Source organism: Chiloscyllium punctatum, unplaced genomic scaffold, assembly GCF_047496795.1.
Source record: "Chiloscyllium punctatum isolate Juve2018m unplaced genomic scaffold, sChiPun1.3 scaffold_133, whole genome shotgun sequence".
In the NCBI taxonomy this organism is placed as follows: Eukaryota; Metazoa; Chordata; class Chondrichthyes; order Orectolobiformes; family Hemiscylliidae; genus Chiloscyllium; species Chiloscyllium punctatum.
The window spans coordinates 478,852-502,947 of NW_027309867.1; the positions used below are offsets into that span (position 1 = coordinate 478,852).

Sequence of the window (24,096 nt, forward strand, 5' to 3'; positions counted from 1 at the left end):
TCACTTCTCCTTCTTATTTCTGTGCTCAACCCTTATTTCAGAAGTTTAAAAAAATGCTAACTTACAGCAATTAACTGACAGTTGCTAATACCGGTGTATTTATCAGCCAATGAACTTGCAGATTTTTCTGTGATGGCTCTTGCACTTCTTTCAAACTCAGTGCAGGCAGGTCCCAGCAGCAGAAAGTTATCTCTGTGACTCCCAGGTATGTGTAATCCTCCAGCTCCCACTCCACCCTGCTCCCTCACAGGGTCACCATCTCTGTGACTCCCAGGTATGTGTAATCTTCCATCTCCCACTCCACTCTTCTCCCTCACAGGGTCAGCGTCTCTGTGACTCCCAGGCACGATTAGGCCTTGATCCTCAGTGTTGATTTATATCCTCCCACTTTGCTGCCTCTCTAACTCCCAGGTGTGAGTTAGCCTCATGCTCCTGCTCCAAGTTGTTCTAGCACATGGTCACTCCCTCTGTGATTCGGTGCTGATTTCGAGGCTCCTGCTCTGCTGTTTCTCCAACTCCAAGTCCCAGTTGGCCTCGATCCTCATTACGGATGTATATTCTCCCGGTTTGAGCTGCTCTCTCTCAGGTTCCATCCATTTGTGACTCCCAGGTAATGGTAGGCCTCAAGCCTCAGCTGAGGATTATAACACCCCATTCCGAACTGCTCTCTTATAGGATTGCTGTTGTGCCTGGCAGACAGTGGAAAAGAGGAGGATTAGACAGAGCAGAGGGTGTTACAGTACTGACCGAGCTGTATGGGATGGAACATGTTATCTGGGGAGCTAGGCAGACCTGTAGCAACTAAAGAAGTTTGCTGAAAGATACAGTGAGAGTTTCAGACATTGAAGAAGGCAAAGGAAATAGAGAGATGGTGGCTTGTTCATGACGGTGCTTTGTAGAGCCGAAAAGGCTTTTTTTGAGCTGCTGACAGAAATGTGTAGACTTCAACAAATGCAAAATGACAGCCAGCAAGTGGTGTAAGGTACTGGAGACTGTTGAATGTTACAGAGTTAGAAGACTTGCAGCAACTGGGCGGAATATAATCTTTTGGAGCAATTGTGATGTTCAAGGACCCTCAGGACGGTGGCACGGTGGCACAATGGTTAGCACTGCTGCCTCACAGCACCAAAGACCCGGGTTCAATTTCCACCTCCAGTGACTGACTGTGTGGAGTTTGCACATTCTCCCCGTCTCTGCGTGGGTTTCCTCCGGGTGCTCCGGTTTCCTCCCACAGTCCAAAGATGTGCAGGTCAGGTGAATTGGCTGTGCTTAATTGCCCGTAGTGTTAGGTAAGGGGTAAATGTAGGGATATGGTGTGGGTTGCGCTTCGGTGGCACGGTGTGGACTTGTTGGGCCTAAAGGCCTGTTTCCACACTGTAAGTAATCTAAAAAGGACATGAGGAGGTGCAGAGAATGGGAGCATTCCAAATATGGGATTATAGGAGCTGGAAGTTCTTAGATGGATAAGGAGGATGAAAAGTGCCAATTTAGCACACACAACCATTGTAATTATAGAGATTTAGGAAGGGAACCTGTGCTGTCATTGAATACAGTTATGTGGAGAGTTACAGAAGCTTAAGGGTTTACAAATTTAAAAGGGGATAGAGTTGAGGTGATCAGAAGTTTAAACAAGAATAAAGAAATTTTAGAGATGTCAGGCACAGATGGGAATGGATGAGGTGAGATATTGTGAGGAACTACAAGAGTTATAAGTCGGGATGGATGTCAGATATAAAAGGGAGAGCTGCATTGTCTGTGTGCAATTACAGACGTGTGGAGTGTTGTAGCGCCTGCTGGAGGGGACACAGATAATAACAGTTCCAACTGCTGATGCAGTGACTCAGGAAGGCAGCTCCCCACCACCTTCTCAGGGACAACTCCAAATCAACAACAAATGCTGGCTCAGCCAACAAATCTCACCTTCATGAATGAATGAATAAAATATCTACAAGTAGCACTGAGATCCATCAGGAAGTATCTTTCAACAACACTTCACAAACCTGGAACCACTATTCCCTGGAAGGACAGGAGCTCCGGGTGCACGGGAACACCAACATTTCCAAGGTACCCTCCAGGCCATGCTCCATCCTCCCAGCACTGTGTCTGTCCCTACACCCAAAGGACTGCAATGGGTCAGGAAGGCAGCTCCCCACCACCTTCTCCAGGGAATTACAGATGGGAAGGTAATGGGGAAACTCTGCTGTTTACACCCAGACAGAAAATTAAATCCAGCAGTGGGTGTGAAATGACATTTCCGTTTCAGAACAACATGCTGAACATGGATAGAGGATTTGTCTGATTGGCACAAGGCAGAGAGTGTGAATAAAGGGGTCTTTTTCACGATGGGAACTGGTGATGGGGGAGCTCCACGGGGTCAGTGTTGGGACTACATTCAACACGTTATTCATTCAGAGTCTGGACAGAGGATGTGAAGGGGTAAGAGAAATGGGTTTCCAAGAAAGATTTCAGGAATGAAATTTGTGTCATATGAGGAGCAGGTGAAGTCTCTGGGTCTGCACTTGATGAAGTTTCAGAGGCGACGGCAGAATCTCATTCAAACTTACAGAATATTGAGGGGCCTGGATGGAGTGGACGTGGGCAAGATGTTTCCACGAGCAGGAGAGACCAGAGGCCAAGGACACAGCTTCAGAGTGAAGGGACCACCCTTTAGAACAGAGATGTGGAGGAATTTATTCAGCCAGAGGGTGATGGATCTGTGGAACTCACTGCCTCATAGGGCTGTGGATGCTAAGTGATTCAGTGTATCTTACTCAGAGATAAGCAGGTTCTGGATGAATAAAGAGATCAAGGGTTACAGGGAGTGAGAGAATAGGGTTGAGAAACAATTCATACGCAATTGAATAGTGGAATAGACCTCATGGATTGAATGGTCTAATTCTACCCCTATACATGATGGTCTTATGGATTGCGCTTATTACATAGGTTTCTAAGTGTGCAGTTAGTATTTCTGGCATATCGTTTAACATACATCCCAGCACTTTCGTGATTATTACTGTCAGCTCTTGGTTTCAGATCAACTGCAGAAAGGTTCACCAGGCTGCTCTTCAAAATGGAGGGATATTGATGAGAAGAGGTGGAGAAGGTTGAACTTGCAGTCGTTAAAATTTAGAAGAATGACGCAAATTTATTGATAAACCAAAGATTCTTGTGTTCTTACAGATTCGATACTGAGACATTGTTTCACTGTGCAAGGGTCTGTAACCGGAGATGAAGGGGAATACAGTTACCAGACAAGCTAAGAGAGAAAAGCTGGGCTGTAGAGACTGGAGGATGTTACGGAGTTCAGTGGTTTGAGATCACTGTTGGTGATTAGAGATCAGGTGGTTGTCGGGCTGAAAGATGTCAAGTGGAGTTACAGGATTATCAGTTCTGAAGGATTTACAGAGATCGGGAGGAATATAGGGACTAGAGATTACACAGTAGTAGTTGGAGCTACAAAAAAGTTTTAGAGAAAGGGAGGGTTATAGGCACTGGAGAATAGACAGATGGGGTGGTATTTGGAGCTACAGGAGTTTATAGAGAAAAGGAAGGACTGGAGGGACTGGAGATTACACGGATTGGGGTGGTAGTTGGAGCTGCAGGAGTTTATAGAGACTGGGAGGATTGTTGGTGCTGGGAATTACACTGACATGGACAAGAGTGGAGGGGAGGGTTGAAGGGGCTGGATCAGTTCAAACAGCCAGGGAGAAGTGTAGGGATTGGAGGAGCCAGAGATACTGAGGGTTGTAGAACTGCAGGAGTTCAGACAGTTACTGAGGACTGTGAAAGCAGGTCTGCAGCATTCCCATCAGTTACACAGAGATGTGGAATGCTGTTCTGGAGGGGGTTACAAAAATCGAGAGGGTTGCAGATACTGGAAGATATTACAAAGAGAGTGAGCTGTAGTATTTGAGGAGGTTACAGCGACAGGGTGCATTGAGGAGTTGATGGCTGCTACAGGTGTTAAACATGCTGCAAGGGATCAATAACCTTACATTGATCAGGGGGATTGGAAACTCTGGAGATAAAGAATGAGAATTACAGTAACTGAAGAATATCACAGAGATGGGGAGTAACATATGAGTTAGCGGAGTTATAACATGAGATGGGCTGTATTCAATGGAGTCAGGGAAGATACAGGGAGATCTGAAGGGACTTGAGGTGATCAAAAGGACAGTGAGGCTTCTCACTGTCGGATTGGGTCAGTTTACGCAGGCATGGGGTATTTTATGGAATTGTGCTACTTACAGAGATTAAAAGAGTTGTATAGGATTGAGGAAAGAACAGAGATATGGAAGGCTGCAGTTAATGAAGACTTTTGTTGATGTCAGATGCTGAAGTTCTGGAAAGTATACGGACTGGTAAGCTGTACAATCTGTCAGAGTTTACAGAGACAGGAACAGCAATAGATCCTGGAGACACAAACACAGATAGGGAGTATTGCAGACACTGGAGGAGCTTTCTGCTTTAGGGATGGTTGTAGGGGAGTGTAACGTTTACACAGATAGGGGTGTTAGAGCTGGAGAAGGTTATGGAGATGATTAGATTGATGGGGAGACCGGAGGAGTTTACATTGACAGGGCTGGTGATAGTGACGGGAGAATGTTACAGAGATAGTAAGTCTTGTAGAAACTGATCGGGAGAGTCACAAGCATTGGAGCTGGTTCCACAGATCGGGGGTTTTACAGTGTCCTGGGAGGATTACGCAGATAGGGAGGTTTGTAGGATGTTCACATTTTCAGAGTGTTTCAGGAATGGAAAAGGTTGCACAGTAAAGGAGGGATGTTGGAGTGTGGGAGTTCACAGAGACCCGGAGGTTTGAAGGGGTTAGGGCTGATTATGGATAGATGGATACATTTAGGGACAGTAATATGGAATGCAGAGGGAGAGTTTGGATTAGATTCCCTGCAGCATGAGAACAGGTACTTCGGCCCAACAAGCCCACACCAACTCTCCAAAGAGTAATCCACCCAGACCCACTTCTCTCCGACAATGCACCTAACACTATGGGCAATTTAGCATGGCCAATTCACCTGAACTGCACATCTTTGGACTGTGGGAGGAAACTGGAACATCTGGAGGAAACCCACGCAGACACAGGGAGAAGGTGCAAACTCCACACAGACAGACAGTCACCTAACGCTGGAATCAAACCTGGGTCCCTGGCAGTGTGAGGCACCATCGCTCACCACTGAGCCACCATGCTGCCCAAATTGCAGAATTACACAAAGAGAGAGTGTTTGAGGTGCTGGGAGGACTGTAGGGAGTGGACGAGCAAACAGTGATGTGGAGTGCTGCTGTGACTTGAACAGGGTCTGGAGGTGTTCATATCGGTAAGGAGGTCGGTAGGGTTGGGAGAAGGTTACTGTGGTCGTGTGGTACTGTCGGCCAGGAGGCAGGAGTGTGATCGGACCTGCAGAAGGTTACAGTGATATCATGTTTTCTTGGCGCTTGAGGAAAGTACACAGATGGGTATTTTGCTCCAGGCTGGAGGATTTTACAGAGACGGCGTTACTGTAAGTATTGTGCAAAACTACAGAAATGGGAATTATTGTACTGAGTGCAGGATGAGATCATTGAGATTGGGCATGTTATTGACATTGGAGCAATTTACATACAGGGAGAGTCGTCAGCATTGGAGGAGGTGTCAAATATACAGCGGGAATTTGGGAGGGGTGGAGGTGACAGAAATAGGAAAATTTCTGGGAATTACAAGCATTACAATTACATTGGCAGAAACAAGTTAGACCGAAAGGCATGTTTCCTTGCTGTATGACTCTATCACATGACAAGAGAGAGTATGAGAGGGAGAATATAGTACAGAAAGATCCCAGGTTTCAATACCATCTCCTTGAGGGAGGCCTGCTTTCCCCTCTGTTGTACTGATCCTCACTAAGACAGCACAGGCCTGAATTGATAACTGTCAACTTACTGTATTGACATAGGAAGGCTCAGTACAGCAGAGATGTAAATTAACAAGACGGTGGGGTTTGAGCCTGAGACCATCATGCTCTGTGTTTACCCTTCAACACTGTATCTGTGTCATGTCTTCTGGACTAAAGTTCAATCCCTTAAATACACTCTGCTCTGTTCACTGTGAGTGATCTTACCTCACTGAAGGATTTACTGAAGGCTCCAGATCTCACTCTCCATCTCTCGGGCTGACCAACTGTCTTCAGTGTGGTGATGGACGAGACAGGAATTGGGAATTCTGTTGAGTCAAGAGCATCCTGAGTATCTACAGGAGATAGAGAAACAGACAGAATGGGAAATTAGACTGATGCTGTGAGGGTTACACATGGAGAATGGCACCACGTCCCACAGAGATCTGGAAAATCCCAGTCTCCATCCCTGGTCTGAGATGCCTCATCTCCCTGGAGTGGAGAATTCTGTTGGCTTAGGATCTGGAGTAGCTGCAAAAGGTGTAGTCACCGGCATCAATTAAACCCTCACAGTGACAGATACCACATGGAGAGAGACTGTGTGATATCACCAGAGAGCAGGGGGGTATCAGGATCAAACCATGGTCAGGAAGAAGGTGCACTGGGATCAGTACTCAGGGATAAGGGAGCTATCAGTTGACCAGGCAATGACCTCGTGTTACTCTCACTAGACAGTTCATCCAGAATTTAATGCCAGAGTCAGGGATACACATCTAACCGCTTAATAATACCCTTTCAGTAAGCAATTCTGTTTTCGGCTGCCAGTCTGGCCTACACATGAGTCCAGACCCAGGGCAATGGGACTGACATTCAAATGCCCACTGTCATAATCTGGCAAGGCACTCAGCTCTCAGGCTGCTCAGGGTGGGCATGCGATGCTGGCCAGCCAGAGACAGCAATATCCCATGAGTGATTTAAAATCAACACTGCTGGGAGCAGTTTCCTGGCCAATCATTTCGGTGAGTTTATGGACAGGGCTTTAAACTGACAGAGAGGATACAGGGAAAGGGTTCAGGTGAAAGGAGCTTTCCAAATACAAAAAGAAAATGTGAAGCCTCAGAACAGCATGGGAATGTGGCTGAAGACAAGCAGAAAGGAACAGGAAGGGGCAGAGTTTAACTAAAACTGTACATCAATGAAGTGGTTTGTGACAGGACATCGTGGGGAAGAGGTAATTATAATGTTGTTTTGATTTGGAATGGACAAAGTATCTACAATAACGTAATAGCCTTGTGACACAGAGATAATTGAGACTTAGTCACCAGACAGACGTGATTACAGGGTGAACAAAAGGTAGAACATAAGTATTCAACAGTAAACAATCTTACAGGATCTCAGGCAGAATGCAAAAGCAAGATGGGAATCCTGACACTAATGGATAACAAAGGCATTACAGAGAAAGCATTTGGCCTCAGATTATGCAGCTGAATCAGCCTGAATACACATTCTGGGTGCTATGTGTCAAAAACACAAGCAGGAGAACAGTTTTTATGCTGGTAAAAACAGTGACTGCAGATGCTGGAAACCAAATTCTGGATTAGTGGTGCTGGAAGAGCACAGCAATTCAGGCAGCATCCAACGAGCAGAGAAATCGACGTTTCGGGCAAAAGCCCTTCATCAGGAATAAAGGCAGTGAGCCTGACGCGTGGAGAGAAAAGCTAGAGGAGGGTGGGGGTGGGGAGAGAGTAGCATAGAGCACAATGTGGAGTTGGGGAGGAGATGGAGGTGATAGGTCAGGGAGGAGAGGGTGGAGTGGATAGGTGGAAAAGGAGCTAGGCAGGACGGACAAGTCCGGACAAGTCAAGGGGACAGTGCTGAGCTAGAAGTTTGAAACTAGGATGAGGTGGGGGAACGGAAAATGAGGAAGCTGTTGAAGCCCACATTGATGCCCTGGGGTTGAAGTGTTCTGAGGTGGAAGATGAGGCGTTTTACCTCCAGGCGTCTGGTGGTGAGGGAGCGGCGGTGAAGGAGGCCCAGGATCTCCATGTCCTCGGCAGAGTGGGAGGGGGAGTTGAAATGTTGGGCCACGGGGTCGTTTGGTTGATTGATGCTGCCTCGGAGTCTCAGAGGGACCTAAGGGGCAACCTTTTCACGCAGAGTGTGGTGTCTCGGAGATGCTGCCTTGCAGTATTTCATTGCTCATCCCTGCATTAAACAGGAATTCATTAGAAATTGTATCAAAGGATGTGTGATAATTTTTGAAGACTTAAGTCTTTGTATAATCAGGGACAGACACATTGGCAAGAGTGATATTATCCGAAATCCTGCTTGAATGTTTTTGTCAGTGTTTCTTTGAATAACACATTGTGCAAATAGCTAGGGATGTAACTATCTCAGATCGACCATTGGGTGATGAAGCTGAGTGAGTGAGTAATATCACACCGAGATCCTCCAAGAAATTATACCGGAATTCAAAGAGATTATGACATTTTAAAGTGACCATAAATCACACCCGAGCATCAGTAACAAAGTCCATTATATGATATTGAGAGAGAACTGACCAAGGTAAACAGGGGAAACAGACTGAAATGTCAGGCTGTAAATGAACAGTGGAAAACATTTAGAGCCAGACAGACCGAGAGACGTACAGCACATAAACGGACACTTTGGTCCAACTCGTCCACGCCGACCAGATATCCTTTCCTAATCTCGTCCCATCTGCCAGCACTTGGCCCATATCCCAATAAACCCTTTTTATTCATATACCAATCCAGATGCTTTTTGAATGCTGGAATTGTACCAGACTCCACCACTTCCTCTGGCAGTACATTCCCTACAAAACCACACTCTGCGTGAAAAGGTTGCCCCTTAGGTCCTTTTTAAATCTTTCATCTCTCACCTTAAACCTACGCCCTCCATTTCTGGTCTCCACTACCCCAGGGAAAAGACCTTGTCTGTTTGTCCTATCCATGCCCCTCATGATTTTATAAACCTCAGGAATGTGACCCCTTAGCCTCTGACGCTCCAGAGAAAACAGTCTCAGTCGTTTCTGCCTCTCCCGATATCTCAAATCCTCCAACCCTGACAACATCCTTGTAAAACTTTTCTAAACACTTTCAAGTTTCACAACATCCTTCTAATAAGAAAAAGACCAGAACTGCATGCAATATCCCAAAAGTGCCCTAACCAGTGTGCTGCACAGCTGCAACATGACCTCCAAACTCCTACAATCAATGCTCTAACCAATAAAGGAAAGCATACCAAACACCTTCTTCACTATCCGCTTACCGAGGTAACACTTACGGGGGCATGGGCGTGGACATGGATTGGACGATGGATGTGGTGGGCGGGGAGGGCGGTGTTGAACGGATTTGGGGATGGGCTGAGGGTGATGTAGGATGTGTCTGGCAGGTGGGAGCAGGTGGCTGGTGGAGGGTGGGATCAGATGGTTTTGGGGGCAGGATTTGCTGTTGGGTCGGTGACGTTGAGAGTCGGGTGGGGGCGGTGTTGGATGGGTTTGGAGGTGAGCGGGGTGTGTTTTTGGGGTCTGACAGGGTGTGGGGGCTCACTCATGGCTTGCTGCTGCCTAGTCACCTGAACAGGGAGCAGACTGAACTGAAAACACCGAGCCCCAGAGGAAAGGTATTGAATCGATTAACCGAATAATCAATTAACCAAACGAAATAGTGCCCGCCCATCTCGTTCAGATAATTGAGGTTCCTCTGTAAACCATCTAGACTATACCCTAGTGTCGTGTGAGTTTTACCTTCACCCAATCAACCCCTGCTCGATCCTGCTGAATGGCCCCAATATTGGCCCAGTTCCAGTTTAAGACCTAAATCTGTCAACCTGCCTGATCTTTTTCCACAACTATGTTAAAACAAAGACAGTTGTGGTGACTGGACGCAATGTGCTCTCCGACAGATACTTCAGTCACTTGCCTGGTTTTCTGAGGAGAGGTCCAGTGTTGCACCCGCCTGAGTAGCATAGAGCCCTCTACGTCTTGATTGAGGAAACCTTCTTGGACACATTTTACAAATTCCACCCAGTACGGGCCTTTTACACTCTGGGTGACCCAGTCAATCCAGGGGAAGTTAAAATCTCCATCCAATACTACTCTATTATTTTTATAGGTACCTGCAAACTCACTACACATTTGCTCCTCTCGTACCTGCTGGTTATTTGAGGGTCGAGAACATGATCCCAGCAGACTGATCATCCCCTCTTTGTTTCTAACTTTTAAATTTATGGCCTCATTTGATGACTGCTTATCAGAATTGTCTTGATGAACAGTTGTTATGTCCTTCCGAATCAAAAGGACAACTCCCCTCCTCACTTACTTGTCCTTCTGTCACACCTGTAGTTTCTTTATCCTGGAACACTGAGCTGCCAGTCCTGCCCTTCTCTCAGCCATGTTTCTATTATGACTATAATATCCCAGTCCCCAGAGCTAATCCATGCTCTGAGCCCATCTGCCTTACCAGTCAGGCCTCGTGTGTTGAAATAAATGCCCTTTAAACTAGATATCTTTCTCCTCCCTCGACTGTACCCCTGGATATCCTGAATAGGTAACTTGCTCTTGATGGCTGATGTATTTCCCCTGACTTTTCGATGGTCCCTCTCTCACTCAGAGTCTCAACTCCCTGCCAAACTAGTTTAAATCCTCCTGTGTAACACTAGCAAATCTCCTCCCTGGGATACTTGTGCCCCTTTGCTTCAAGTGCAAACCATCCCCTTTGTACAGGGCCCCTCTACCCCAGAAGAGATCTCAATGACCCAAGAACTGAAAACCCTGCCCATTATACCAGCTCCTCAGCCACACATCCATCCGGCCTACCTTTCTATTTCTATCCTCACTGGCACTTGGCACTGGGAGTAATCTGAAGATCATTAAGGTCAATATCCTGCTTTTTTAACTTCTCATCTGACTCCCTGTACTCATTTCACAGGGCCCCAACCATTTGACTACCTCTGTGATGTGGACCAATGTGCACAATGACCTCTGGATGTTCACTCTCCCCCTTCATAATGTTCAATAATGACTCAGAGACATCCTTGACCCTGGTACCTGGGAGGCAGCACACCATCCTGAGCTCTCCTCTGGAGGCACACAGTCTCCTGTCTGTCCCCCTCACAACTGTGCCTCCTATCAGTATCACGATCATTACAGAGGATCTGGCAAACATAGACTGGGAGGAACTCCCTGCAGTTGGGTCCATGTTAGAAAAGTGGAGTATTTTAAAGTGATGCAGTGAGAACGCTGGGGTAGTGTGCTCCTTGAAGAGTGAATATTAAAGGCAGCAAGTCCAGGGAATACTGATCAAGTGATATCGTGAGTTTGATAAAGAAAATACAGTGCAATAAAATCAGGTGAAGCCCTTCACAAATATAGAGAGTGCAAGGGGATTGTGGAAAATGAGGGACAAACAATGGTTATGAAATATATTTGGCAGATACGATTGCGGAAAAGCCACAGACATTTTATCAGCATCGTGAGAGTAAGAGGATTCCCAGTGAAAGAGGAAGGCCTGTGAGAATCCAAAGGGACAATCTGTGCATGGAGCCAGAGAAAGCAGGTGAGGTCTTCAAAGAATACTTCCCATCTGTATTCACACAGGAGAAAGGCATTGTAGCTGGGGATTTCAGTTGGGATGCTGAGGTTCCAGAATATGTTAAGATCAATAAGGAGGAGGTATTAAATGTTTTCACAGGCAGAAAGGTGGAGAAATCTCCAGTTCCCAATGAAATGTATAGAACATAGATAGAACATAGATCAATACAACACAGAACAGGCCCTTCGGCCCACAATGTTGTGCCAAACATTTTTCCTAGCTTAAGCACCCATCCATGTACCTATCCAAATGCCACTTAAAAGTAACCAATGATTCTGACTCTGCCACTCCCACAGGCAGCGCATTCCATGCCCCCACCATTCTCTGTGTAAAGAACCGACCCCGGACATCCCTACTGTACCTCCCACACTTCATCTTAAATTTATGTCCCCTTGTAACACTTTGTTGTACCCGGGGAAAAAGTTTCTGACTCTATCTATTCTTCTAATCATCTTATAAACCTCTATCAAGTCACCCCTCATCCTTCACCGTTCCAGTGAGAAAAGGCCTAGCACTCTCAACCTATCCTCGTACGACCTATTCTCCATTCCAGGCAACATCCTGGTAAATCTTCTCTGCACCGTCTCCAAGGGTTCCACATCTTTCCTAAAGTGAGGCGACCAGAACTGCACACAGTACTCCAAATGTGGGCTAAGCAAGGTCCTGTACAGCTGCAACATCACTTCACGACTCTTGAATTCAATCCCTCTGCTCATGAACACTCATACACTATAGGCCTTCTTATAAGGTCTATCCACCTGAGTTGCAACTTTCAAAGATCGATGAACATAGACCCCAAGATCCCTCTGCTCCTCCACCTAACTAAGAACCATACCGTTAACCCTGTAATCCGCATTCTTATTTGTCCTTCCAAAATGGACCACCTCACACTTGACAGGGTTGAACTCCATCTGCCACGCCTCAGCCCAGCTCTGCATCATATCTAAGTCCCTTTGCAGCCGACAACAGCCCTCCTCACTATCCACAACTCCACCAATCTTCGTATCATCTGCAAATTTACTGACCCACCCTTCGACACCCTCTTCCAAGTCATTAATAAAAATTACAAACAACAGAGGACCCAGAACTGATCCCTGCGGAACTCTACTTGTAACTGGGCTCCAAGCTGAATATTTACCATCTACCACCACTCTCTGACTTCGACCGGTTAGCCATTTATCTACGCAAATGTCCAAATTTCCCTCTATCTCATGTCTCCTGACTTTCCACATGAGCCTACCATTATCAAATCCATGTACACCACATCCACTGCTCTACCCTCATCCACATGCTTGGTTACCTCCTCAAAGAATTTAATAAGACTTGCAAGGCAAGACCTACCCCTCACAAATCCGTGCTGCCTCACCCTAATCAAGAAGTGCATTTCCAGATACTCATAAATCCTATCCCTCAGTACCCTTTCCATTACTTTGCCGACCACTGAAGTAAGACTAACTGGCCTGTAATTCCCGGGGTTATCCCCATACCCTTTTTTGAACAGGTGCACAACATTCGCCACTCTCCAGTCCTCTGGTACCACCCCTGTTGACAGTGAAGATGAAAGGTTCATTGCCAACGGTGCTGCAATTTCCTCTCTTGCTTCCCACATAATCCTAGGATACATCCCGTCAGGCCCGGGGGACTTGTCTATCCTCAAGTTTTTCAAAATGCCCAACACATCTGCCTTCCTAACAAGTATCTCTTCTAGCTTACCAGTCCGTTTCACACTCTCCTCTTTAACAATATGGTCCCTCTCGTTTGTAAATACTGAAGAAAAGTACTCATTCAAGACCACTCCTTTCTCTTCCGACTCAATACACCGTGTCCCACTACTGTCCTTGATCGGACCTACCCTCGTTCTCGTCATTCTCATCTTTCTCACATACGCATAAAATGCCTTGGGGTTATCCTTGATCCTACCCGCCAAAGATTTTTCATGCCCTCTCTTAGCTCTCCTAATCCTTTTCTTCAGCTCCCTTCTGGCTATCCTGTATCCCTCCAACGCTCTGTCTGAACCTAGTTTCCTCAACCTTATGTAAGCCTCCTTCTTCCTCTTTACAAGACATTCAACCTCCCTCGTCAACCAAGGTTCCCTCACACTACCATCTCTTCACTGCCAGACAGGTGCATACACGTCATATCCGTTCCTTGAAAAAGTTCCACATTTCCACGACATCCTTCACTGACAGCTTATGTTCACATCTTATGCTCCTCAGATCCTGTCTTACAGCATCGTATTTACCCTTCCCCCAATTGTAAAACCTACCCTGTTGCACACACCTATCTCTCTCCATAACCAAGGTGAAAGTCACAGAATTGTGGTCACCATCACCAAAATGTTCACACACTAACAAGCCCATTACTTGTCTCGGTTCGTTACCAAGTGCCAAATCCAATATGGCCTCCCCTCTGGTCGGACAATCTACATACTGAGTTGGAAAAGCTTCCTGGACACACTGCACAAACACCGCTGCTGGTATCCCAGGCTGCTATGTCATTCAGAGAAGGACATCTGCCCATCATCACGTGGTCTGCACGACATAGCCACAGCAAAGTATTTGACTCCCAATTACCCTCTTCAAAAACCAAGCAAGTTACTCAGTTCAAGGGCAGCTAGGATTGGGCAAGAAAGGCTGGTCAGCCAGAGACACCCACATCCCATACCTGATTTAATAAATAATCCATTCGGATGGTCCCACTGGAACTGTGCTGGGACCAGGGTCCTGGCTGATCATTTCGGTAGGTTTATGGACAGGGCTTTAAACTGACAGAGAGGATGCAGGGACAGGGTTCCGGTGAAAGGAGCTTTCCAAATCCAAAGAGAAAAGGCGAAGCAATGGAACAGTATGGGAATGTGGCTGAAGACAAGCAGAAAGGAACAGGAAGGGGCAGAGTTTAACTAAAAATGTATATCAGCGAAAAGATTTGTGACAGAAGATTGTGGGAAAGAGTAAGTTATGTTTTTTTAATGGGCAACGTCACTGTAATAACGTAGATGGATTTGTGACACGGAGAAAAAAGAGATTTAGACATCAGGGAAACATGGATACAGGGTGAACAAAAATATTCAATGGTTCCCAATCTTGCAGAAACTCAGGAAAAATGATTAACACTAAAAATAATGGATACCAAAGACATTACAGAGAAAGCATTTGGCTGCAGATCATGAAGTAGTGTCAGTCTGAATGTAAATTACTACTTGCCAAGGACACAAGCAGCAGAACAGTTTTAGCCACTGAACAGTATTCCATTGCTCATCATTGCATTACCAAGGGACTCATTGGAATTTTTTAACAAAGATATTGTGATAATTTTGGAAAACTTCAATATTTCTATAATTTGGGACAATCACACGGTCAAAATTGATATTGGTATAGGACTTCGGTTCATTTTTTTTCAGTGTTTCTTTGAAAAACACATTGTGCAACTGTTAAGGGACATAACTATCGCAGAGCGACCGTGTAATGAAACTTAGTGAATGAGTAATGTCACCTGCAGAGATCCTTCGGGAAATTGTGATAAAGTGCATTTTAAAGAAATATAAAGTTTTAAAGTGACTCACAGAAAGGACAAGCTACAACTAGAAACAAAAATAGCCAATGACATGAGTTTGAGAGGATAACTGACCAAGGTAAACAGGCTAAACAGACTGAAATATGTGCTTGTAAATGAACAGTGGAAAACATTTGAAGGGACAATGCAAAATACTCAACAAAAGAACATTCCATTGAAACAGTAAAAACCTCAGCACGAAATTCCCACTGATCCCTCACTCAGATCAAAAGGAATCATACTAGATTATGAGGCTGAGAAGATCACCAAAAAGTACTTAAAATCCTGAAGTCAGAGTGTGTTTTAGGAGTAAATGTTAATGGATTACAATGGGTCTGCTCGCAGGAGGAGGGCTGTGGGAAGGGGAACCACGGTCAGGGTTTATTGACACGATAGGAACAGGGAGAGGTGAAGGTGCTGGAGATGGTGAGAGTGTTACAGGGAGTGGTCAGCGTCTGAACCGTCTTACAAAGCCAGAACGGATTGCTGCAGCTGGAGGGGTTTGCAGAGGTAGGGAGGGACATATGGATTTTTATTTATTCATTCCTGGGATGTGGGTGTCACTGCCTGGACTAACATTCTTTGACCCAACTGCTAATTACCCAGAGGTTAGCTCAGAGTCAGCCATATTGCTGTGGGTCGGGAGTCAAATGTTGGCCAGACCAGGTTAGAATATTTAATGCCCTTCCTTAAAGCAAGTAAGTGACGAGAAGAGTTCTTCCTCCTGATCAACAATATTTTTATGGTGGCCCCACAAATATCTCGTACAGATACAACATGACATCCCAACTCCTACTCTTAATGCTCTCCCCAATGAAGGTAACCATCCCAAACGCCTGCTTCACCAGCCTGTCTACCTGGGACACCACATTCAAAGAACTGTGTACCTGCATCCCTGGGTCTCTGACTGATAACACTACCCAGGGCCCGAACATTAACTGTACAAGTCCCACCCTGGTTTGTTTCACCAAAATGGAACACCTCACCTTTATCTAATTAAACTCCATCTGCTATTCTTCAGCCCACTATCCCAGCAGTACTGTCCATCCTGTTGTATCATAGATAACCTTCTTCACTGTCCACGTTACCACCAATTTCAGTGACACCCAAAACAATTACTTACCAGGAAACCAATATTCCCATCCAAACCATTTATCCAAATCACAAACAACAGTGGACCCACTCCACCGCTGGTCACTTGCCTGCAGTCAGAAAAACATGTCTCCCACCACCCTCTGTCTCCTCCCATCAAGTAATTTTTGTATCCAGTTCATTAGCTCCTCCTGAATGCCATATCCTTTTTACACTGATCTGAGCTTATTACCCAGTTTACTCGACAAAACACAGAACACACAACAGTTCAGCCCAAGACCCTTTGGCAATGAGGCTATGCCAACCTTTTATCCGACTGTAAGATCAAACTAATCTACATACCTTCATTTTACTACTATTCATGTGTGTGTCAAAGAGTCTATTAGATGTCCCGAATGTGTCTAATTTTACTACCACCATTGGCAGTCCATCCAACCACCTAATATTCTCTATCCTCTTATCCATCTTCCAATCTCCTTAAAATTATGCCGCCTTGTAATAGCCATTTATGCCATAGGAGAACAAGTCTCTGATTATACACTCTCTCTGTGCCTCTCATCACCTTGTTCACCTCTACCAAGTCACCCCACCCCCTTCTTCACTCCAATGAGAAAAACCTTAGCTCCCTCACACTTTCTCCATAAGAAATGCCCTCCATTCCAGGCAGCATCCTGGTAAATCTCCTGTGTACGCTCTCCTGTGCACATCCTTCATGTAAAGATGGGACGAGAACTGAACACAATATTCCAAGTGTGGTCTCACCAGGTCGCTATAAAGATGCAGTAAAACTCAACGGCTCTTGAAATCAATCCCCTTGCCAAGGAAAGCCAACACAACATATGCCTTTTTAACAACCCTATCAACGTGCGTGGCAGCTTTGAGGGATCTATGAACATGGACCCCATGATCTCTCTGTTCCTCCATAATGCCAAGTATTTCGCTGGATTCTATATTCAGAATTGACCTTCCAGAATGAATCACTTCACACTTTTCCAGATTGAACTCCATCTGCCACTTTCAGCCCAGCTCTGCGTCCTACCAATGTCCCATTGCAGCCTACAACAGCCCTCCACATTCCCCACGACGCACCAACCTTCGTGTTATTGGCAAACGTACTAACCCCCTCTCCAAGATCCACATCCAAGTCATTTACAAAAATCACAGAGAGCAGAGTCCCAGAGCTGATTGTTACAGAACCCCACTGGTCACTGAGCTCCAGACTCAATACTGCCAATCTGCTGCCACACTCTGTCTTCTCTGAGCCATCCAATCCTGTATCCAGACAGACAGATTTTCCTGCATCCCAATCATCCTTCTTTTCTGAATGAGCCATCAACGTATTCTGTCATATCCTCAAAGAATTCAATAAGGTTTGTGAGGCATGACCTGCCCCTCACAAACCCATGCTGTCTCTAATTTAACTATGTCTTTCCAAGTTGTCAAAAATCCTTTCTTTAGAGTCCTCACCAATAATCTGCACACCACAAACATTAGACTAAATCTGTAATTCCCAGAATTCTACCTCTGTAATATGGTCCTGACGCTACAAATCTTCTCTCCTCTGCCATGTTCCCCAGAAGGGCACTGGAGGGTGGTGGGGATTACAGAGATAGAGAGGAATATCAGGACAGGAGGATTTTGCAGACATTAGGAGGGTTGCAGTGCCAAAAGGAGGCTTCAGTAATTGTGAGTTTTCGTGGTGATGAAGGCATTTCAGGAGGGAGGGAGGATTGTAGGGAAATGAGAGGTTTCACAGTTTATGTGTTTCCTTAAGAGTTCAAGAGGTTACTGAGTCGGGGAGGTTTAAGCACTGGAGGTTGTTACATAAACATGTGGTTTTGGTTGCAATGGCAGGAAGAGAATTCAGGAAGCTGGAGAGTATGTGGTCTGAACGAAGTTACACAAATGGGAAGAGTTGTCAGGAGTGGAGGTGTTTACAGAGACAGCAATGGTCTGATCTGGAGCAGAGGACCCAGACTGGGAGGGACGTGGGGACTGGAGGTGGTTTAACAGGGAAGGAGGACCATAGAGCCATAGGAGGCTAAAGGAATATGCAGCGCTGTAGGGCTGACGGGTTCATGGAGTTGGGAATGTTGGGAGGGATAGAGAAGTTTACAGGGATAATGATGTTTGTAGGCCAGGGCTGTATTACACAGACAGGGACTGTTTTAGGGAGCTGAGCAGATTACAGAGATAAAAAGATGTGTATCACCTGGCAGATCAAAAAGAGATATGGAGGGTCATCGTGACTGAACATGTTTATAGATATAGGAATGCATGGGTTCTGGGGGTTATTTAGACATGGAGGCTGTGGAATCTGGATTCTTTTTTTGAGATTGAGTAGCACGTTTGGTTGGAGACAGTTTCACAGATAAGGGAGCATAGCACAAACAGAAGGAAGTTCCTGCGGTAGGGAGGGTTCGAGTGGAGAGTGATGTTTACACAGATGGGGGTAAGAGCTGGAGAAGATTATGGGGATGAGTAAACGTTTGGAGATACAGGAGGAGCTTACATTGACAGGGTGGGTGATAGTGACGGGAGGATGTTACATTGTTAATGAGTCTTGCAGGAACAGGACTGGGAGGAGCACAGGCATTGGAGTGGGATCTACAGATCGGGAGTGTTGCAGAGACCTGAGAGGATAACACAGATAGGGATGGTGGTAGGGTCTCCACAGACTGATGGCGTTTTAGGGACTGGAAGAGGTTTGGTCGATAGGGAGGGCTGGAAGAGCTGCAGGAGCTTATGGAGAGTTGAAGAGTTGGAGCAGTTCACAGAGGGAGGGTTCTCCAACAGGAGTAGGTCACAGATAGTGAGGGATGTGTGGCCTGAGAAAGTTAAAGAGAGGGGAGTTTTCGGGACTGGAAAATATTAAACTTAAAAGGGCAGTTGAAGAGACTGTAGCAAAAAATGCATGGAGAAGGTTACACAGATAGGGGGGTGAGTACGGACTGAAGGTGAATACACAAACATGGAGGGTTGTGTTGTTAGACGGAGCTTAGAGGGAAAGGGACTGGTGTAGGGATTAACACAGATAGGGAAGGTTGTGTTTTTGGAGAAGGTTACACTGATACAGACAGTGTTAGGGAGTGTTCAACGGGCTACAGAGGAGCTCAGAGAGAATGTATTATGGGGACTGGAGGAGATTACAGACACAGAGATGGCTGTCGGTTTGAAAAGAGGTTCTACAGATCCTCAGTGCTGTAAGACTGGAGGGAGGTTACAATAATAAGGGTTACCTACACTTAATGACTTTTTTGATATAGAGAAAGTCTCAGAACGGGATTGTCAAAAGGAAGTACAGACAGTCCAGATGGGTTTACAGAGAGATAAAGGTTTTTGGGTTTTCAGGATGGAACAGTGATTGGGAGTGCTGTAACAAATGTCAACAGTTATAGGTAGGGTTCTAAAAGCAGGAAGAGATGACAGTCATAGCAATCATGGTAAGGACTGGAGAAGCTTACATCAGCAAGGAATGTTTTAGAAACTGTTGGAGATTACACATATAAGGAGAGTATTGGGGATGAGCTGAAAATGTGTTGCTGGAAAAGCGCAGCAGGTCAGGCAGCATCCAAGGAACAGGAGAATCGACCTTTCGGGCATCAGCCCTTCTTCAGGAAATGATTTTCAGCTCTGATCTCCAGCATCTGCAGTCCTCACTTTCTCCTCGAGTATTGGGGATGAGGCAAGGATCAAGAGACAGGGATGGTTGACAGGACTGGACAATAAACTGAATAGAATCTCCACAGTCTGGAAATAGGCCATTCGGCCCAACAAGTCCACACCAACCCCTCTAAAGAGCATCCTAACCAGACCCATCCCTCTCCCTGTCCAATAAACCCTGCATTCCTCATGGTGAACTCACCTAAACCACACTTGCCTGAATACTACAGTCAATTTATGACGGCCCATCCACGTATCATGCAAATGTTGGACTATGGCAGGAAACCAGAGCACCCGGAAGAAACCCACACAGTCGGGGGGAGAACATGCAAAGTCCATACAGACAGTTGGCCAAGGCTGGAATTGAAGCCAGATTCCAGTCACAGTGAGGCTGATTATGCAGAGCACTGCAGAGATTGGACGAGGTCACAAAGTTCACAAGGGCTTTTTGGAACAGGAGGAAACTATAGTCAGGAACAGGAGAAGCTTTATAGATGATGGTGTCCATGAGAGGGACTGGAGGAGGTTAACGCAATAGGGAGGGTTGTGCATTCTCTCGACAATTACAGGTAGGGACGGTTGGGGAGACTGGATGAAGTTAGTCATACTCAGAGTTGTACACACACTGAGTAATGGCAGATGGAGTTTACCTCTGATCACTGTGAGGTAATGCACTGTGGGAAGTCTCATAAGCAAAGGATATACATCATGAAGGGTAGGTCCTCCTGGAGAACTGAGTAACACCAGGACCTTGGTGGGCAAGTCCCTGGATGTCTGAAGGTGTCAGCACAGGTAGACAGGGTGGGGAAGGCACCTGAACTGGGAGCAGGAGGGGGACCCACATCCTGATGGGGCGAATAGTTAGAGCTGCTTGAGAGGATATAATCTAATCTGGCAGGGTGTTGCACCTTAAACAGTCATAAGGCCAGAAAGAAGATTGAGGTTGGTGCACAAGTTAAAGACAGCAATTTCAGCAGACAAGGCAGGCAAGAACATAGCAGGAAATGGGGGAGGGGGAACTGATGAGTAAACTGCATTTATTTCAATGAAAGGGGCCTGACAGCTAAGGAAGATGAACTCAGGGCATGGATTGGAACATGGGACTGGGATATTATCGTTATTACAGAAACAAATCTGAGGGAGGGGCAGGACTGGCAGCTCATTGTTTCAAGGTGGAGATGCTACAGGAAGCATCGAAGGGGAGGCAAGAGAGGACGCGTGGTGGTGGGTTTTCATTACGTGAATCATTACATCAGTACCTAGGGAGGATATTCCTGTGGGATCACCCAGCGACGCTATGTTAGTGGAACTGAGAAATAAGAATGGGTCATCACTCTGACACGATTGTCTTACTGACCCCGAATAATCAGTGGCAGACTGAGGAACAAATATATCAAGAGATCTCAAATATCAATCATAATAATAGGCCTGTTATGGTTGGGGTTTTTAAACTTTCCAAACCTAGACTGGAACGGCCAGTGTTCAGTGTTTGCAAGGGAGGAATTTGGTAATTGTGTTCCAGAAAACTCCCAATCAATATGTAAATGGCCTGAAAAGAGAAAGGGGCAAAACCTGACCTCCCCTTGGGAATTAAGGTAGGGAAAGGGACTGAGGTGTGAGTGGGAAAGCATTTTGCCAAAGTGACTCAAGTCTATTAGCTTGGAAATAGCGATGGAAAAGGACAGGGCTGGTCCACAGGTTCAAGTTATACAATGGGGCCAGGAATATTAGCCAGGAACTCTCAAAAGGTGATTGGGGAGTCTATTTGCAGGGAAAGGGAAGTCTGGCAAGTGAGGAATATTTTAAAAGTGAGATAAATTGAGCAATCACCACCTGTTTGTGTGCAGGTCAATGCTGACAGCATTCGGAAACACTGGCTGTCTACTGAGGGTCTGGTCAAGGAAAAGGGGGCACGTGTCAGGTATAGCCAGCTGGATCAAGGGAATCCCTGAGGATCACAGGGACTTTAGGAATACACTTTGGGTAGAAATCAGGATTGCAGAAAGTGTACATGCAGAGAATGATAAGGAGAATCCAAAAGTGATTGTATAAATATATTGAGTAAAAGAGTAACTCGAGACAAAATGCTGTCTCTTAAAGATCAATGAGACCACTGATGTGTGGAACAGCAGGATATGGGTAAGACCTTAAACACATTTTTCCCTCCAGAACTTACTGTGGACAAAGACTGGGGAACTCAGGGAACAAGAGTAATACATTAGACCACATTTGGAGTTCTCTGTAATTCCAGTCTCCCTGCTATAGGAAGGATGGTGTGAAATTTGAAAGTGTTCAGAAAAGATTTACAAGATGTTCCCAGGGTTGTTGCTGAATAAGCTGGGGTTATTTTCCCTGGAGCATCGGAGACTGAGTGGTGACCTGACAGAGGTTTATATAAACATGAGGGGTATGGATTTGGCAAACATTCAAGGTATTTTCCCAGGGTTTGGAGAGTCCAAAACTGGAGGGCATAGGTTTAAGGTTAAAGGGGAAAGGTTTAAACGGCACTGAAGGGACAGCTTTTTTATACACACAGAGCTGAGAGAGAAAGTAGCAGATACTGATACTATGACAACATTTAAGAGATATTTGGATGGGTATATGAATAATAACGGTTTAGAAGTACATGGGCCAAATGCTGGTAAATGGGATGGATTTATTTACATCTTCTGGTCAGCATCAACGAGTTGGACCAAAGGGTCTGTTTCCATGCTCTACATCTCTATGACTTGAAAAGAGTGCATGTTATAGAAGGTTTTAAAACACAAAGCTATGGAAAAACCCAGGACCTGATTAAGTGCATCACAGAACATCGTGGAGCCCCGAGCAAAGATATTTGTCCCATTGATAGCCATGTGTGATGTGCTGGAAAGGCTGGAGGGTGGCATAGTGGACAGTGAAGACGTTGTAATCGAGGATAAAGCGGATGGCCCTCAGGACAACTCCATACAACCCTGTTACGGTGGACACTGCAAAACGTGTCAGATTGTGGATATAGATACCACTATTACGTGTGGGAACACCTCCCACCTTGGACATGGCAGGTACTCATGTGACTCAGCCAACATTGTCTATCTTATACATTGCAGGCAAAAATGCCCGGAAGCATGGTACATTGGGGAAACCAAACAAAGGCTCCGACAATGGATGAATGGGCACCGCACAACGATCAACAGACAGGAGGGTTCCCTCCCAGTTGGGAAACACTTCAGTGGTCCAGGACATTCAGTCTCGGACTTTCGGGTGACCATCCTCCAAGGTGGACTTCGGGACAGGCAGCACAGGAAAGTGGCTGAGCAGAGGCTGATAGCTAAGTTCGGTACCCATAGGGAGGGCCTCAATCGGGACCTTGGGTTCATGTCACATTACAGGTGATCACGATTGCACGAGACACACACAGATATTCCTACACACACACACACACACACACACACACACACACACACACACTCACATACACACGGAGACAGGTACACACAGACGGGTACACAGACACCCACACACACTCCCACACTCACAGACTTAAGACACTCTGCACTTCCTACACACACACTTTCTCACACTCACAGCCCCCACCCAGACAGACACACACAGACAGACAAAGACCCACAGACACACATATTTTGTGGGGTGAATTTGTACTTGCAGAATTACATTGTACTTTGCTCAAAAACTGCATGCATTCATGGAGAACTCTGAGCTCAAAAACTGCATGAATTTATGTCAAACTCTTATCTCACTTTTTAGATTAGAATCAATCTAAATATCAGGGCATAGACAGAGAACACAGGGGGCTAACACCTTCAACATATTGTCTAGCTATCACCATTGTTAACAGCTAACCCGAGAATGCAACTTTAAAAAAATGTTTTGTGATTTACCCATGAAAGAAGTGAAACTGTCACTGTATTCTAAACAATGAAAGGCTTAACAGACAATCAATTTTTCAATGTATAATGTCAGTTGCATCACACTGTAAATTTTTGCTATAAATCTGTGTTACGATCGAGCCCTCCACTCTCACCTGATGAAGGAGCGTTGTTCTGAAAGCTTTCAATTAAACCTGTTGGACTATAACCTGATGTGTGATTTTTAACTCTCTTCAATATGGTAGATTGATTTGTGACACAGAGATAAAAGAAATTTAGACACCAGAGAGACGTGGTTACAGGGCGAACAAAAGGTGGACATAAATATTCAATGGATCACAACCTTGTGGAAACCCAGGAAAATGGGTAACGCTAACAATAATGGATAACAAAGGCAGTACAGAGAAATCATTTGACCTCAGATCA

The 24,096-nt window shown here is 45.6% G+C and overlaps 1 long non-coding RNA gene across 1 annotated transcript in view; it reads right to left on the minus strand.

The window, feature by feature from the left end:
- Positions 1-467: 467 nt before the first annotated feature.
- LOC140471630 (uncharacterized) overlaps positions 468-24,096 on the minus strand; it is a 30,781-nt gene continuing 7,152 nt past the window's right edge. The window contains exons 2-3 of the long non-coding RNA XR_011957119.1: positions 6,111-6,238; positions 468-689 (exon numbers count right to left, since the gene is read on the minus strand). This is a non-coding gene — a long non-coding RNA (uncharacterized lncRNA). The remainder of the gene's footprint in view (positions 690-6,110; positions 6,239-24,096) is intronic.